Source organism: Alosa pseudoharengus, unplaced genomic scaffold (assembly GCF_046254945.1).
Source record: "Alosa pseudoharengus isolate Yale_2024_CS ecotype anadromous, Long Island Sound unplaced genomic scaffold, YU_APseudo_1.1 YU_APseudo_1.1_scf_11, whole genome shotgun sequence".
In the NCBI taxonomy this organism is placed as follows: domain Eukaryota; kingdom Metazoa; phylum Chordata; class Actinopteri; order Clupeiformes; family Clupeidae; genus Alosa; species Alosa pseudoharengus.
This window is the reverse complement of record NW_027468576.1, coordinates 9,008,910-9,020,466: the sequence shown is the minus strand read 5'-3', so window position 1 is coordinate 9,020,466 and position 11,557 is coordinate 9,008,910. Positions and strand designations below refer to the sequence as shown.

General features: G+C 40.8%; 1 long non-coding RNA gene across 2 annotated transcripts; it reads right to left on the bottom strand.

Moving 5' to 3' along the window:
• Positions 1–7,899: 7,899 nt before the first annotated feature.
• LOC143116658 (uncharacterized) lies at positions 7,900–9,702 on the bottom strand. Of its 2 annotated transcripts, XR_012985890.1 has the most exons (4): positions 9,125–9,702; positions 8,862–8,969; positions 8,659–8,760; positions 7,900–8,498 (listed from the first exon to the last, which is right to left on the bottom strand). It is a non-coding gene; the product is annotated as an uncharacterized LOC143116658 (long non-coding RNA). The 2 variants fall into 2 exon arrangements; XR_012985889.1 differs by having other exon boundaries at positions 8,862–9,683.
• Positions 9,703–11,557: the final 1,855 nt, after the last annotated feature.

Below are 11,557 nucleotides of genomic sequence, written 5' to 3'. Positions count from 1 at the left end.
TTGGTGAGGATCCGCTGAAATTTGTGACCTGCGAAAACTTGTACATGTTTTTGATTAAATCCAATATGGCGGCCGAATCAATTACGATGACATCACAAGTTAACTTGGGTCGGCCTAAGGACCTCCAACAGTATTACCAGACACCACTAGTGTGTTTTAATTCTAAGCACAACTGCAGCTAAAGGGCAAAAGGCATGTTTCTTAATTACAGCGCCCCCTAGAGGTCAAAAGTCACCAGATTCCCTGAGCGTCCCCCTGATTGGGTCCTGAGTCCATGCACCAAGTTTGGCTTTGATACATGCAAGGGTTGCTGAAATATGAGCTCACTTCCTGTTTGGCGGCTTCGCCGCAAGTTTCGGTTGGCTGTTACAGCCACATGCTACTGTCAATTGTTCCAGAAAGCAAGGCACTTATAAGGCATGGTCTGAAGATGGTCTCTGCCAATTTTGGTGAGGATCCGCTGAAATTTGTGACCTGCGAAAACTTGTACGTGCTTTTGATTGAATCCAATATGGCGGCCGAATCAATTACGATGACATCACAAGTCGACATGGGTCGGCCTAAGGACCTCCAACAGTATTACCAGAGACCACTAGTGCGTTTCAATTCTAAGCACAACTGCAGCTACAGGCCAAAAGGCATGTTTCTTAATTACAGCGCCCCCTAGAGGTCAAAGGTCACCAGATTTCTTGAGCGTCCCCCTGATTGGGTCCTGAGTCCATGTACTAAGTTTGGTTATGATAGGTGAATGGGTTGCTGAGATATGTGCTCACTTCCTGTTTGGCGGCTTCGCCGCAAACTTCGATTGGCTGTTACGGGCGAACGGTTTGAGTTCCGAAGACGAAAAGGAATAACTTTTGTGAGGCTTGGTCTGAAGATCAAGTGTGTCAGGTTTGGTGTCGATCGGACAAAATTTGTGACCTGTGAAGACTTTTTAGTGTTTCTGATGAAATCCAAAATGGCGGAAAATCCATCATGGCGGAAATTGACGTCATAGGGTGCGTTGAACTCAGCTTGGTCAAAGGATTCCAGCGATACCTCATTTTTGACAATCGGCCATACGGGTCAAAGGTTACGCGCGTGAACGCACGTCCAACTTTGGCCTGTTGGTGGCGCTAGAGTGCTTGAGGTGCCATCATGAAACTTGGTGACATTAATCATGGGACTGTCCCTAATCAGTGTGCCAAATTTCACAACTTTTCACCAGACGGTTCTATGGGCTGCCATTGACTTCAATGGCGGAATAATAATAATAATAATAACTAGAATTGCGGTTCCGAGGAACTGCAAGAGTGGGTTTGATCTGGGGCACGGAACTCGGCCTCATCCAAGGATTCCAACGGTACCTCATTTATGAAAATCGGGCACACGGATCAAAAGTTATCTGCATCAACGCAACATCCAATAAGCTAAAACACATAAATAACGTGGTTGCTATGCTGGTTGCTAGGGCAATCATGCTGGTTGCTCAGGTGGTCGATAGGTTAGAAGGCCAGTGCCTCCTGAGAGGCCTGAAGGGTCAGTTCTGAGGTTGTTGACTGCTGAAACCGAAAAATGGACTGCATTTTCTTAAAAGACAGTGTGACTGAAGTGCGGGCAAAGTTTGCACAGAAATGTACGATTTTTCCCACCCTCATCGACCTTGTCATAAAACTTGTTTAAATGATCACACGACGCCTCCTTGCTGCTTTGTCGTCTACATCAGCCTTTCTCAAACTTCTTTGACCTGAGGCCCAGTCAAGGCATACTTTGGGGTCATAGGGCCCACCTACATGAACCCACCCCCTCCTCCCACCCCCCATCAAATTGTAATATCATCACAATTATTATTTTTTTTATACTATATTGCTATACATGCACTTCAAAACAGTCAATGTTTAAAGTGCTAAGATTGTTCACAAAAGTTTGTGAAAGCATGCACATCAGAGTACTGCTTTACTAATGTAAAATATAATTAGGCCTACACTAGTTTCATTGTTTTTGCATTGTTGCATGATTGATATGCTATTTAATTACATTTCATTTGAATGCCTGAATGTAAGAATTCAGGAAACACAATACCAGCTTTTAACATTTATGTTGTTTACAAGTTTATGTAAATCACATAACACATGAACTGTTTACATACTACTGATAGCCCATTACTGTACACAATAATACTGTGCCCATTCATTAACATTAAACATCAGGCGTCTTGTTTACACATTTAAACCATATTTGCACTTCGAAATTCGCTTCCAAATTGTAGTAACTACATCTACGAAGTCTAAGGAAGATATCTATGAACATACTACATGGTTAAGATACATTTTGACAGAACTACAGACTTCGTGAAAGTAGCCTAGTAGCCCTACATAAAAGGCTCAATTAACTTCATTGCAAAATCGCGGTTGGTCTGTTTACACACTAAAACCATATTTACACTTCGAAATTCGCTTCCAAATTGTAGTAACTACATCTACGAAGTCTAAGGAAGATAATCATGTAGTCTGTTCATAGATAAGATACATTTTGACAGAACTACAGACTTCGTGAAAGTAGCCTAGTAGCCCTACATAAAAGGCTCCATTAACTTCATTGCAAAATCGCGGTTGGTCTGTTTACACACTAAAACCATATTTACACTTCGAAATTCGCTTCCAAATTGTAGTAACTACATCTACGAAGTCTAAGGAAGATATCTATAAACATACTACATGGTTAAGATACATTTTGACAGAACTACAGACTTCGTGAAAGTAGCCTAGTAGCCCTACATAAAAGGCTCAATTAACTTCATTGCAAAATCGCGGTTGGTCTGTTTACACACTAAAACCATATTTACACTTCGAAATTCGCTTCCAAATTGTAGTAACTACATCTACGAAGTCTAAGGAAGATAATCATGTAGTCTGTTCATAGATAAGATACATTTTGACAGAACTACAGACTTCGTGAAAGTAGCCTAGTAGCCCTACATAAAAGGCTCCATTAACTTCATTGCAAAATCGCGGTTGGTCTGTTTACACACTAAAACCATATTTACACTTCGAAATTCGCTTCCAAATTGTAGTAACTACATCTACGAAGTCTAAGGAAGATAAAACTGTAGTCTGTTCAACGATAAGATACATTTTGACAGAACTACAGACCTCGTAAAAGTAGTACCTAAAATCAGTGTGATAAATGGCCATCACGTAGCCTAAAGCATATAGCACTAGCATATGACAACAGCAAATAGCTAACGTTTACGTTAGCCTAACTTACTTATCGTTGACGTTGACCCGACACGTTTATAAGTTAGACCATAGACTGATAAGGACGTCCATCAAAATTCCGTGTGTATCCTGTGTATCTTTCATGCTGCTATCCTGTTGCCTTTTCCCTGTTGTTCCGGCAACAAGGTTTTTACGCGATATTTGCCACATCCCAGAGAGTTGTTGTTTGGTGGGTCAGGTGACGAGCCGTCGAATCACAGCACAGCACCCAGAATGCATTGCAACACACCGTCTAGAAGGGACTCAGCGTTAGGTCGGCTTTAAATAGCATACAGAACCAATAGTAATATAACGTTGTCTGTAAGCTCCACAGATCGTGGCAAGACAATTGAATTGATTGAGGACTTCTTGCTGGGCAACGATGAGTAACTTGATTAGTAATGCTGCGTGGATATGTATGAAATCTGTATGAAAGTGTGTTTCTCACTGTAATAATCTATAGAACTGTACACATGACTAAGTTCAAATGGAGCTAGCTGGGTATAGGACTGGTCTGAATGGATTGGTGAAATACTTTATTTATTTATTTTTTTAATGACCTATATGAACATGGTTTGGCTTTAAAAAAAAGAGGAGACAGCGCTTCGCGCTGTCTCCTCTTTTTTTACATGACCTTTACACTTAGTGCTGGCAAGGCATTGAACTGGGCTGAATGGATTTGGAAAATATATATATATATTTTTTTTAATGACCTGTATCAACATGGTTTGGCTTTAAAAAAAAGATGAGACAGCGCTTCGCGCTGTCTCATCTTTTTTTACATTACCTTTACACTTAGTGCTGGCAAGGCATTGAACTGGGCTTCATTCAAGGATTCCAACGGTACCTCATTCATGAAAATCGGACATACTGGTCAAAAGTTACATGCACACACCTTCATATACACAGACAGCCCAGCCCAGCCCATCAGAGCTCTGCCAGGTGGCTTAGAACTCTTCCAGGTGCAAGCTTAAGCAATTAGAGCTGTGATGTCACAATCGAAATTTGAATTCTGAACATTCCGCCATGCATTTCAATGGGCCCAAAAAACGCAGAAAAACGGGAATACCGCGAAAACGACAAGGGCCAGTGACACGAAATCAACAAGCAAGTTACACCGGTTCGGGCCTGAATTTTTGGAGTTCGAACCGCGTCGATAGCTCAAACGGTCTAGGAGCAGTAGTTCGGCCAAAAAGTGGGTGAACAGGAATAATAAATAATAATAAGAAAACTTAAGAAGAACAATAGTGGGCTTGCTCCGCAAGCCCACAGCATGGCAAAGCTGTGCTTGCCATGCTGTGGGCTTGCTGGATCAAACCCACTAACTAGAATTGCGGTTCCGAGGAACTGCAAGAGTGGGTTTGATCTGGGGCACGGAACTCGGCCTCATCCAAGGATTCCAACGGTACCTCATTTATGAAAATCGGGCACATGGATCAAAAGTTATCTGCATCAACGCAACATCCAATAAGCTAAAACGCATAAATAACGTGGTTGCTATGCTGGTTGCTAGGGCAATCATGCTGGTTGCTCAGGTGGTCGCTAGGTTAGAAGGCCAGTGCCTCCTGAGAGGCCTGAAGGGTCAGTTCTGAGGTTGTTGACTGCTGAAACCGAAAAAATGGACTGCATTTTCTTAAAAGACAATGTGACTGAAGTGCGGGCAAAGTTTGCACAGAAATGTACGATTTTTCCCACCCTCATCGACCTTGTCATAAAACTTGTTTAAATGATCACACGACGCCTCCTTGCTGCTTTGTCGTCTACATCAGCCTTTCTCAAACTTCTTTGACCTGAGGCCCAGTCAAGGCATACTTTGGGGTCATAGGGCCCACCTACATGAACCCACCCCTCCTCCCACCCCCCCATCAAATTGTAACGATATCACAATTATTATTATTTTTATACTATATTGCCTACATGCACTTCAAAACAGTCAATGTTTAAAGTGCTAAGATTGTTCACAAAAGTTTGTGAAAGCATGCACATCAGAGTACTGCTTTACTAATGTAAAATATAATTAGGCCTACACTAGTTTCATTGTTTTTGCATTGTTGCATGATTGATATGCTATTTAATTACATTTCATTTGAATGCCTGAATGTAAGAATTCAGGAAACACAATACCAGCTTTTAACATTCATGTTGTTTACTAGTTTATGTAAATCACATAACACATGAACTGTTTACATACTACTGATAGCCCATTACTGTACACAATAATACTGTGCCCATTCATTAACATATATTAAACATCAGGCGTCTTGTTTACACATTTAAACCATATTTGCACTTCGAATTTCGCTTCCAAACTGTAATAACTACATCTACAAAGTCTAAAGAAGATAACCATGTAGTCTGTTCATAGATAAGATCAATTTTGACAGAACTACAGACTTCGTGAAAGTAGCCTAGTAGTCCTACATAAAAGGCTCCATATTCACTTCATTGCAAAATCGCGGTTGGTCTGTTTACACACTAAAACCATATTTACACTTCGAAATTCGCTTCCAAATTGTAGTAACTACATCTACGAAGTCTAAGGAAGATAATCATGTAGTCTGTTCATAGATAAGATACATTTTGACAGAACTACAGACTTCGTGAAAGTAGCCTAGAAGCCCCACATAAAAGGCTCCATTAACTTCATTGCAAAATCGCGGTTGGTCTGTTTACACACTAAAACCATATTTACACTTCGAAATTCGCTTCCAATTTGTAGTAACTACATCTACGAAGTCTAAGGAAGATAACCTTGTAGTCTGTTCAACGATAAGATACATTTTGACAGAACTACAGACCTCGTAAAAGTAGTACCTAAAATTAGTGTGATAAATGGCCATCACGTAGCCTAAAGCATATAGCACTAGCATATGACAACAGCAAATAGCTAACGTTTACGTTAGCCTAACTTACTTATCGTTGACGTTGACCCGACACGTTTATAAGTTAGACCATAGACTGATAAGGACGTCCATCAAAATTCCGTGTGTATCCTGTGTATCTTTCGTGCTGCTATCCTGTTGCCTTTTCCCTGTTGTTCCGGCAACAAGGTTTTTACGCGATATTTGCCACATCCCAGAGAGTTGTTGTTTGGTGGGTCAGGTGACGAGCCGTCGAATCACAGCACAGCACCCAGAATGCATTGCAACACACCGTCTAGAAGGGACTCAGCGTTAGGTCGGCTTTAAATAGCATACAGAACCTATAGTAATATAACGTTGTCTGTAAGCTCCACAGATCGTGGCAAGACAATTGAATTGATTGTGGACTTCTTGCTGGGCAACGATGAGTAACTTGATTAGTAATGCTGCGTGGATATGCATGATATCTGTATGAAAGTGTGTTTCTCAATGTAATAATCTATACAACTGTACACATGACTAAGTTCAAATGGAGCTATCTGGGTATAGGACTGGGCTGAATGGATTGGTGAAATACTTTATTTATTTTTTTAATGACCTATATGAACATGGTTTGGCTTTAAAAAAAAGATGAGACAGCGCTTCGCGCTGTCTCATCTTTTTTTACATTACCTTTACACTTAGTGCTGGCAAGGCATTGAACTGGGCTTCATTCAAGGATTCCAACGGTACCTCATTCATGAAAATCGGACATACTGGTCAAAAGTTACATGCACACACCTTCATATACACAGACAGCCCAGCCCAGCCCAGCCCATTAGACATTGCCAGATGGCTTAGAACTCTGCCAGGTGCAAGTAATCAACTCTAGCAGCAGAGCTCTACCAGGTGCAAGTAATGAGGTGCTGTGATGTCATAAAGCCCCAGCATTCCGCCATTGATTTCAATGGGGCCCAAAAACGCCGAAAAACGGGAATACCGCGAAAACGACAAGGGCCAGCGACACGAAAGCAACAAGCAAGTTACACCGGTTCGGGCCTGAATTTTTGGAGTTCGAACCGCGTCGATAGCTCAAACGGTCTAGGAGCAGTAGTTCGGCCAAAAAGTGGGCTTATAGGAAGATATAATAATAACTAGAATTGCTGTTCCGAGGAACTGCAAGAGTGGGTTTGATCGGGTGCCGTTTGGGCACACGGACCAAGTTTATGTGAGTTTATGTAAAGCACTTGAGTCAATGTGTGCAGTAAATGTTTGTGATCTATGAGGCATCCATAGACTGTATAAAAAAGGTGAAAACAGCACTACTGACAGAGATGAGACACTGCTTCACATTTCAGTTTTGTGATGTGTTACGTTAAAGGCAGCCTTTTAGCCTTAACTCTGATCAACCACAGCTGTAAGTGAGAAAAAGAAACCGTAGGCCTACTTCCTACAATACATGACACTGTCCATCAACCAGTTGCCTTCACATACCTGCTTCCAGGATGAACATGCAATGCATCCGAACCAAAGGCTGTGTATTGAACCAAACAGTTTTTAAATAGTATTCAGTAGTGATGACTCAACATTAAAATGTTCACCTGACTCTACAAGGTACATACTATGATGTATAGTAACACATCTTCCCACCATGATAAGATCGCTAAACACTGTTAATGGCATGGTCTGCTATAAACCATGTCAGTCAGTTTCACAATTTCTCTGGTACACCATACGGACTAAGAAAATAAAACATGGATCACATCACAAGTTTTATTGAACAAATGCAACAATCAGCATTATTCAGAATACATGTCAACTCATAAATCATATCTTTCACGTGAAATTGAAATCAATCAAACACTATATCTATTATTTTAAATTAAAGACTAGGTAAATATTGTAATGTTCCTCTCCTAGCACCCTTAACTGCAGGCAACACAAGTGTCAAATGTCCTCAACAAACTGGATGTTTCTGATGTCAGTGGATATAAAGGTTAATGCTATATGGTCACTGTGGGGTTTCGCAACAGCAACAAATGTATGCAAGTCAGATACTACAATAATCAGCCTTATCAGATTACATGTGAACTCATAAATCACCTTATGTCTTTGGGGTGAAATTGGATCTATCAAACATAATTTATTCTAAATCAAAGACTGATGTTAGTGTTTTTTTACTAGCAACATTCACTGTAGGCAACACAGGTGTCAACGGTCCACAAAAATGTGGATGTTAAGGTAACATTAAGGCTATATGGTAACTGCCGTTTCACAACAGCAACAGACGTATGCAAGTAAGCTATCGCTGCAGATGCATATAGTTACAGGGGAGAGGACTTGCAGATCCATCGGCAAAACTGCATTTGATGTCAGAAAACACAAGTGGAGGGAAGTGCAGCTCCATCCTCCAAACATCATTCTATGTCAGGAAAAAAAGTGTAAGGAAGCACATGACTTTTTAATGATAATAATAATAATAATAATAATAATAATAATAAACATGCAACGTGAATAACTACACAGACATTTAGCACTGTAGGTTGCAACATCTGAAATATAAAGGTTTGTAGTATACTTGCCATAGTGGGGAAGTGGCCTTTGTACAGTCAATGAGGCCCCTAAACAGGAAATGAATGGCCTGTCACTGCAGGTGCATGTGGTTGGTGGAGGCTCCAGAACTACTGCAAAAAATACATACATAAAATGGAAAACACATTAATACAGAGATATTTAGCACTGTAGGTGGTAACATCTGAAATATGCAGGGTTGTAGTTTACCTACCATAGTGAAGGGAAGTGAAAAGCCTTTGTACAGTCGATGAGACCCCTCAACAGGAAATGACTGGCCTGTCACTGCAGGTGCATGTGGTTGGTGTACGCTCCAGAACTACTGCAAAAAATACAAACATAAAATGGAAAACCCATAATTACAGAGATATTTTGAACAGTGGGTGATGACATCTTTGCTGTTTAGTAATGAAACAGGACTGAAAATAAGTTGATAGGCTTCATTTAATGTTTACGTTAAGCTAATACAAAACTCACCCCGAACCAGACAACAATGTTTACCATCAGTCCATGTTTGAAGTCCCTTGCCTAAAGGTGTAATTTCACACATACAGATAGAAAATGTGTAATACCACAGAATTATAAACACGTTAATTTGTAGAGAAAGCAATAGAGCTAAACAGGTTAATTTGTAGAAAAAGCAAGGCCTGTTTCGTTGAAAGCCCACTCACCACGACAAGGTACAGGCCACGAGTGGGGTGTTAGTAAGACAGGACAAGACGGGACGTCTCTAAGTGTTAGTGTGGGAAAATGAACATTCCCTTGTTTGTTAGGCAATACAGATAGAAAATGTGTTAATACCACAAAATTATCAGAGAGCTAAACAGTAAGACAGGACAAGATGGAAAATAGTGTTAATAATGGGGAAATGAACATTCCCTTGTATGTTAGACAATTATTGATGACAACATACACATCTCAAGGACAAACATTTGCATGCAGTTTAGTGTTAGTTTGAACTAAATATATGAAAAGACTGAAACAAACAACAGAACATGAAAGTAAAAGAACTTTTTTTTGTTTTTTTTTGTTTTTTTGCAAAAACAGTTTGTCAAGAACATAAAAAGCATTGAAGCATTTGCACTTAGATTGAGGCGGTTTGTTGTTAAGGGTGGAATGAGAACAATCCTTTGCAAGTTTGTCTTCGTTGCTGTGGCCGTTTATGATCCAATCAGCAACATTTTTGGTATCCTTTGTCATTCGATGTGTGGCTGTTTGAACCATTTGCACTCGAGGCGGTTTGTTGTTGAGGGTGGAATTAGAACAATACTTCGCGTGTTTGTCTTCGTTGCTGTGGCCGTTTATGATCCAATCAGCAACATTTTTGGTATCCTTTGTCATTCGATGTGTGGCTGTTTGAACCATTTGCACTCGAGGCGGTTTGTTGTTGAGGGTGGAATTAGAACAATACTTCGCGTGTTTGTCTTCGTTGCTGTGGCCGTTTATGATCCAATCAGCAACATTTTTGGTATCCTTTGTCATTCGATGTGTGGCTGTTTGAACCATTTGCACTCTGAGGCGGTTTGTTGTTGAGGGTGGAATTAGAACAATACTTTGCGTGTTTGTCTTCGTTGCTGTGGCCGTTTATGATCCAATCAGCAACATTTTTGGTATCCTCAAAAGTACTCCAGATGACTACTGATTTCAGTGAGGCGATTCATAGCAGTTTTTCAGAGTTAGAAACATGTTTTGACATTCCTCTTCGTTGCTGTGGCCGTTTATGATCCAATCAGCAACATTTTTGGTATCCTTTGTCATTCGATGTGTGGCTGTTTGAACCATTTGCACTCTGAGGCAGTTTGTTGTTGAGGGTGGAATTAGAACAATCCTTTGCGTGTTTGTCTTCGTTGCTGTGGCCGTTTATGATCCAATCAGCAACATTTTTGGTATCCTTTGTCATTCGATGTGTGGCTGTTCCAAGAGACTACTTTGAGTTTTTTTCTCCATTGAGACAGTTTGTTGTTGAGGAATGCGTTTGATCCATGCTTTTGAGACTCCTCTTCGTTGCTGTGGCCGTTTATGATCCAATCAGCAACATAGACACAGTGAAATCACTCCTTAAATATAGAATACACAGGTCTGTGGTAACTGTAATATGAATGTAGCACTCCTGATGATGTGCATTTTTGTGGCCGAGAGGTAAAGATGAGATCCAGTTGTGTGTTTTTCTCGGTCGTTGCTCCCTGTACGAGTTGTGTGTATCTTCGCTGCGTGAATAAATCATTTATAGGCTTTGCGTTTGATGACATGAGATCTTCATTGAAATCCCCACAGATAATAACATGGTCCTGGTCCATCATTTCAACACCATCCAATAGATTCTTTAGGTTTGCTAAGAAGTCCGTCGTCTTGTAGTTTGGTGGTCTGTAGACAGCAGCTACTACAGCTCGCACTGGATGTCTGACTTTCAGGGCAAGAAACTCCAAGTCAGTGACTCCCACTATATATTGCACTGCTTGGGCGCTTATGTGGTTCTTTGCATATATTGCAACACCACCACCTTTTTGTTTTGCCCATTCTGGGAAGTTGCTATATGATACTTCCCTGTTCCTCTTGTACATGTTGTAGCCTTCCAGTTGTCCCTCTTCTGGTACAGCGGATCCAAACATGTGGGTTTCAGTGAAGCACAAAATGTCTCCCAGACAGATTTCATGGTGTTTTTTTATGTCATCAACATGACAAAGTAAGCCTTCGACATTGTGGTGGATTACAGTGAGACATCCGTTGGCAGCAGTCTTCGCATGCAAAAGTGGCATGACTGTGTCAATGTCTGCTTTTGGCATGCTCTCCAGTGTGTTCAAAACTTCTTCATTGCAGTAAATCATCTTTTCATTAAAGTCGATGATGTGCAGACCCTGCAAAGAGGTGGTTCGGCTGAGAGCGACATAAGCCATGCCGGCTTCAAAAATA